Source organism: Trachinotus anak, unplaced genomic scaffold, assembly GCF_046630095.1.
Source record: "Trachinotus anak isolate AG129_WGS33_773 ecotype Australia unplaced genomic scaffold, CSIRO_AGI_Tana_v1 ptg000019l, whole genome shotgun sequence".
In the NCBI taxonomy this organism is placed as follows: domain Eukaryota; kingdom Metazoa; phylum Chordata; class Actinopteri; order Carangiformes; family Carangidae; genus Trachinotus; species Trachinotus anak.
This window is the reverse complement of record NW_027273870.1, coordinates 19,555,254-19,562,622: the sequence shown is the minus strand read 5'-3', so window position 1 is coordinate 19,562,622 and position 7,369 is coordinate 19,555,254. Positions and strand designations below refer to the sequence as shown.

At 38.8% G+C, this 7,369-nt stretch overlaps 1 long non-coding RNA gene across 1 annotated transcript; it reads left to right on the top strand.

The window, feature by feature from the left end:
* Positions 1-34: 34 nt before the first annotated feature.
* Positions 35-6,114, top strand: LOC139636138 (uncharacterized). The gene is made up of 3 exons (XR_011694345.1): positions 35-177; positions 3,882-3,984; positions 4,707-6,114. It is a non-coding gene; the product is annotated as an uncharacterized lncRNA (long non-coding RNA).
* Positions 6,115-7,369: the final 1,255 nt, after the last annotated feature.

Genomic DNA, 7,369 nt, shown 5'->3' with positions numbered 1-7,369 from the left:
GCTGGCACCGTTTCCACATCACCACATCAAATGTTACCAACTTTAAAGTGCCTGTACACATGCATAAGACAGGTAGTTGACACATTAAGGCTCGAGGACCCTTCAGGGGTCATGCTGGACTTTGAGGTCAATCACAAATCTGGTTTTGGATTCTCTTTATCTCCATTTAGCCTCCAGGTGAGTTAAATTTACTGTGTTGTGGGTAAAACCCGAAAAGTAAAATGTCTGAGCACTGTGTAATATTATTAGAAACACTGTAAAAAAAACAAAAACAACAACAACAAAAAAACAAAACAAAACAACAACTAACAAGTAAAACATTGTTAGCAGTTAGCATGGACTGCTGCAATACAGCTTCCAGCCCTCAGTGGGAGCACTCAAAGGAGCAGGAAATGTATCTCATACATTTTAGCCATCTTGGCTATAGCCTAAGCAATATTTTTAGAGAAATATATCAAATGACAATGTGACATTGTGAAAGGGGTCATTAAGATTCTTTTATGCGGCTCTCTGGCCACAACTTTACTTTATTGTTCACTCTCACCACTCTCATAGCCCTGTTAGCAAAAGATTTAAAAACCCACCTCAGCTACCTGCTTAGCATCAGATGGCAGGGAAACACAGGTAGCAACTAGCTGGAGAAAATAATGGAGCATTCGCAGCTTAAGAGCCAGGTGTTTTCCTCAGGGGTTGGTGGAGAGCACAGTGCAGACCACAGACAGAGCTAAGAGCAGAATGAATACTGGGCGTAGGTTTGGCAGGTGGCCAGAAACATGACTCCAACTGAAAGCTAACATTACTCCATAACTGTTGGATGTGTCAATAAAAAAAAACAAAACTGTTTGCTAAGATCTTTGCCACATCAATGTAAAACATGATGATACCCTCAGCAAAGCGCTTCAGTTCTTCATGGCATGGATTCCACAAGATGCTGGAAACGTATTGCTCCATGTTGACATGATTGCGTCACACGTGAAGATTTTTCAGCTGCACGTTCATGCTTTGAACCTCCCGTTCTACCACAAAGGTTCTGCCGGATTCAGATCTGTTGCTCGTGAAACCAGTTTGAGATGACCTGTGCTTTGTGGCATGGTGCATTATCATCCTGGAAGTAGCCATTAGAAGATGGTAAATTGTGGCCACACAGGAGTGCACATGGTCAGCAACAATACTCAGGCCTTGACATTGAAATTATTATTAATCGGTATTAATGGGCCCAAAGTGTGCCAAGAAAACATTGCCCATACCGTTACACCACCACCAACAGCCTGGGCTGCTGACACATGGCAGATTGGATCCAGAGATTTATGCTGACATGTTCTGACCCTACCATCTGCATACCTCAGCAGAAATCCAGATTCATCAGACCAGGCTACATTTTTCTTCAGTTGCGCAGATGTATTTTCTTGGCTGACAGGACTGGAACCAGATGTGGTCTTCTGTTGTTGTAGCCAATCCACCTCAAGGCATCACAGTTGTAAAAAGTGGTTATCTTCGCTACCATAGCCTTTCTGTCAGCTCCAACCAGCCTGGCCATCCTCCTCTGACATCTCTCATCAACGTGGTGTTTCCGTCAACAGAACTGTCGCTGACTGGATGTTTTTTTCTTTTTTGCACCATTCTCAGTAAAAACTCTGGAGACTGTTGTGTGTGGAAAACCCAAGGAGATCAGCAATGTTAGAAATACTGAAACCAGCCTGTCTTGAACCAACAATCGTCTTGATCAAAGTCACTGAGATCACATATTTTAACCCATTCTGATGTTTGATGTGAACATTAACTGAAGCCCCTAACCTGTATCTGCATGATTTTATGCATTGCACTGCTCCCATCTGATTGGCTGATTGGATAATTGCATGAAAAAGCAAGTGTACAGGTGTTCCTAATAAACTACACAGTGAGTGTGTGTCTGTGTTCTGTGTTATGTTGTGTTCATAACTTGTTTCTGCTGCCCCCATGTGGCAGGACATTAGCCTGCCTTTAGTTACTTTTGCATATTCAATATTTGCTCAATATGCAACTTTATTGGAATTGGATGTTCAAAATTGGTGTCTCACAAGCACTGTTATGTATATAACTTGAAAAATGTTGACATTACTTATTACTCATTGGAATTCAGTGTCTCTACTTCTTATGCAGTAGATTCAATTAGTGACATTGCTCTTTACATTATGCTCACCTCAGCCCCTTTGCAAAGTAAATAGTAAGTGTGAAGATGGAGATGCGAGACAAAACTTATATCAACCCTCCCATCCAACTCCTACAAGACAGCAAACATGCTAACCCCCCAAAAATGCTGTAGTAAAAAACATTACTGAGATTACTGAATTTCAAATTGTAATCCCTTACTCTACGTGTTACTGAAAAAATAATCTTGTACTGTAACTCACTACTTTTACTCTATAACTGCCCAACACTCTTGAATAGATGGGCAGTAATTCATTGTTGACAAAAATAATCATGGTGAGTGTGACTCTTGTTGGTTTCTCTCCTTAATAAAACCAGTTCAAGAGAAAGCTTGATTTTGTGGCTTGACAAGATTGTTTTTACTTTCAGAATGAGGGAATGGCAGGAATGTCTGTTCTGATCACACTCCTGTCTTTCAACTCTTCAGCTTATATCAACAGTTCTCCATCTTGGGACTGAACCCAGTCAAATGTGCAACTTCTCATATGGGTGTGTGTGAAGTGTAACCGTTTGGGCCGCTTCAAATGTCAAAACTCTGCAGCCCTCAGTTAGACAATAAAATAAAAGCCAAAAACCATAAGAGTATGGTTTTTGGCTTTATCACTCAAATCTGAAAGGGGGGTTTTTGATGTTGGATATGAGAAAACTGAAAACAATGACATGCATCATATTTTCTTAGATGAAATAATAAGGAAAGTTAACTATTCCCCTCTCAAAAGTTCCTCTGTTCTCTGGACCTTGGATCTGGATTTTAGGAAGAACTAGACTGACCTTCCCATGCTTGATTAACTTAAAGGATGATTCCATTTGGTTAAAAAAATGTTGTTTTGTTATGAAAATAATTTAAAACAGGTTTTTAGTTAAATAAAGGTTTTTTCCATAACTAACCATTTAAAACTATGCAAAACTTTCCCTGTTTATTTGTGTTTATCTGGCTAATTTAAGAATGCGTATGACAGACAGAGAAAAAAGGAAGCATTTTCAACTCTTTCTTTGATAATCACAAAGCACACAATCCCTTCTAATCAAATGACATGTACTTTATGTTTATGTTTATGCATCATTACATTTAATCAGTCTGATGATGACTTGAGTTTTTACCACCCAGCTCCTCCCTGATTCATTGATATGTGATTTATTAGTTCCTCGCCTACAAACTAATTAATGAACCCTCAGCTGTGTGGTCAGTAAAGGAATAATTTGCTCATAGCTCACATTCTAAAGAACGACCAGTCAAATGACCAATCTGTATAAGTGCAGTAGACAGTACTACAGTAGATACAGTAGAAAACGTATCTCATTCTAAGCTTCAAGCCCAACAGACTAAACAAATCCTTTGAGAACCCTCCTCAAAAACATGTCTCACCATGCATCATCCATGCGTCATTTTGCCTACTCTGGAGAACATTTGTGTAGCTTCAAACAATATACTGCAATAAGATCTGTTGTTTATAAGGTATGTTGTGATGGGGAAAAACTGCAGTGTTTGTGTTAATCCCTATAAGGGCCCACAAAGAGCATGGACTGGTGCAAAGTGAGACTTTACTTCTCAATCTGATCCTCACAGGCTAAAACAAAAAACCCTGCTCTACTAAAACCTATTAGATACAGAAAAGTCAGGCTAACATTCATAGAAGCATTTGTTCATTTGTCTGACTTCCTCTCCTTATCCCTTTCCCCTATCTATCCTGCAGACCAATGAAACCCATGAGATTGGTGAAAGTCATCAATACGCCCAGAGAAAAGGTGGAGAGAGCTGACAGACAGGCTGGATGCAATCCATATGTTTTTTAAGTGGTTGGTTTTTTTTCCTTTACCAATAACCATTTCTTGTATTTTTTTTAAATTTACATTTATTCAGCTGTTACGGAGAAAGTGTAGAAAAAAAACGCTGCCTCAATAAAATGATGTCATTACTAAACATCAGTGTATTAGTAGTATTAGTATCATTGTAATGGGCGTAAGTTATTACTTTCCAGCTTCATTTGAGAGAGACACTACAGTAAAATCAGACAAAATCTTCTGCCAGTTACTGTTCTTTTCCCTGACCAGCCATTACCCATCACCCTGCTGCTAGATTTATCCTCTCATATTGGCCACCTGCTGACTGTTTAAGACTGCATTCAGCTCTCAGCGTATGTGCCAAGTTTCTTTTTCTAATGAGTTGGCTAGTGTGCTTTAGGCCATTGAGAGGAGCTGCACTTTCATAATGAAATCTGATTGCGCAGAGTTTTGTTTGCTGGTTAATTATTAAATTGCAAAGTGATAACTGCACTAATTCCGTATTTGTGATTACAAAATTCTTATATATAAATTGCTCTTAACATTTTGTGTATTGGTCTTATTATATTTTTAATTCTTGAAAAGAATTGAAATTGAGAATTTAAAAAAAAACAAAACACTTAAATACCCTCTTTCATACTTCATGGAAGATCATAGATTGTATACTACACTATAGGATGGGTTTGTTTTCATGAGGTTCTTACAGTATATTATCTATCCTCTGGTCTTAATTGCAGGTATTACTGCAGTGATATGGACCTAAAGAACCAACTGTTGCTGGGACAGACAGAGGACAGACTGAGGCGACTTGTTCAGTGAGTTTTGTTTAGTTTTTCTACTTCAAGAGGCCTAAATTGTTCAGTGCACAATCCTTACACTGTCAAGTTAGTAAAACAATTGTTTTACACGGTGCTCTCACGGTCCCTTGTGAACTTGTGATGAGGCTGCCACCTGGAGCTCTTGGATTAGTATTACATTATTACAAAATAATGCGCAATGATAACCACCCCAAAAAATAAACATGTTTACCACTGAAATCCTGCAGATAAAGTAAAAAAAAAAACAGTCTTTCTCTTCTTTATTAAAATGAGATCTACATAGGCATACAATACCCTGTTCAATTCTTACTGATTAGATTCATAGAAAGGGTTAAAGAGCAGGCCTTCTCTCCATGAGGCTTACATCTTTTGGATATTTGGCACCATCTTGTGGTATGCAACGTGCAGATGCTTGGAAAATGTTCCATCTAAGTAATAAATTAATAAAAAGACATAACAATATCTGAAATACCAGGTGGATTAATTGAAAGTCTGGGTTAAGCTGTACTGTTTTGCTGAGATCACACACTGCTCATAGTCAAAATATATTTTGCATCTTCAGGAACATGAACAGAGTTTCACATGATTAGGTTGATTACATAAGACCTACAAATGATGATATATCCTCAAAACAGCCCAATTTACAGTTAATGGATACCATTAAGAAAGGGAAATAAAAGTTTATTGCTGCTTTGTCTGTATATCACATCAAATCTAAATTGCTGTGTTGAGAGACTGACGTACAGAATCACAGTTGAAAATTATAGATGAACATTGACATGTCAAATCCATTTGAATTAATTTGACAGAAAAAGACATATCCAAAAATGGCTGTATAATCTTTCCCTTAGAATATACAGTAGCTATAGTCTGTCACTCTGTGGGTTGTGTAGTCAGAGTTACCTCAGCGGATGCCTCTGTGACATTACGGGACTTATTCTGTGGTATTTGGATGTCTGCCAACTACTTTGTGTTGTTTTTGTTAATTGTTTGCGTTGGGTTTGTTTCACAGCTGGGAGTTAATCGGTATAAAGCAGGGTGAAGCACAAGTGTTGTTGATATTCTTAGCTGCAGTTTAATGTATGGAAATACTCATGTTTTATTCCTTTGTTTTACATACATATACTACAATCAATAGAAACCCAACTACACACACTAATTATGTGGCTTATAGAAGCAGTTAGCTGCACGAATGATGATTCAGGTGGCTTTGTATAGATGTGTTTTCACTCTGAATTCAGTGTTGTTGTTTTTTCTGTTGATCAGTGTCAATCAAATCCCCTTTGATTCAATGTTGTCAAACTTCAAGGCAGGGATGAACACGTGTTATAGGCACTGTATCCTGCTAGCTGACCTAGAACATGAGTTGAGTTTGAGGTGTCTTGACATAAGATTTTATTCAGACACCTGCCAATCACGGTGGTGTTTTTCTTTTCTTTGGCATGTTACAATATATGATAAACCAACCGCATCTTGAATGTGTGTGTGTGTGTGTCTGTGTGTGTGTGTGTGTGTGTGTGCGTGTGTGTGTGTGTTGGCTGAGCAGAGGTAGTAGAAAGTGGAGGGCTGTCAGAGTCAGAGGGACGGGCTGTTGTTTGAAGTACCGGGGAGTTTGCAGCTGAGGTAATTGTGTCTGACGGGCGGCGATAATGATGAGGCGCAGATCAGATCAGCTGCAGATCCCCTGCCTCCAACCCCCCACTGCTTGCCTTCACTTTTCCCTTCTCTCCTAATTGACCGGGCCGCATCTCCCCCCGAGCCCCTTTGTTATTATTTATTAATAATTCATCGCTAAATAATTCACACCCTTGGACCTGCAGTGTTAATTGAGCCGAGTGGGGTGGTAGTGCTGCTGGGTGTGTGAATATGTGTGTGTTGGGGGGTGGGGGGGTGGTAGAAAAAAGGAGGGGGGACTTAAAAAGTAGGAATGAAGTGGAAAGTGGGCTTTCCTCTACTTGTAGGGGAACAAAAATCGCTAAAGGTTTGTTTTGTTGTGGATAGGGATGAGGCTTTAGGGCAACTGGACATCACATTTGTGTGTGTGTGTGTGTGTTTAGTTAAAAGCAAGGGAGGCAATGAATCAATAAAATTCATTATGATTACAAGTAAAGGCTTAATTCCCACATAGCTAATTAAAAACTCACTCTTTGCCTGTTTTACATCTAAATTATAGGAGCAGGTAAATACATGAGTTTTTGATATTCAGCCGACATCACCTTTAATGGAAAAGGCAGCTGAGGGTTCATCAACTCTTATATGAATACTTGATCATTTAGAATTGATCAAAAAGTAGAGCTGAAACAATTAGTTGATCGATTAATCTTTTCAGTGATAGAGAATAAAATTAAATAATTAAATAATAATCTTGTCCAAGATAAAGATACCACACACTGGCTGATTCCAGGATCTCAAACGTTGGGAGCTGCTGTGTTTCTCTGTTTTACATCATTGTAAATGGAAACTCTTTTTACACCAAAAATAAGACACTTGAAGACAACACATTTGGCTCCGGGAAACGGTGATGGGCATGCCTCATTATTTCCTCACATTTTATAGACAGAACGACAAATCCAATGAATCAA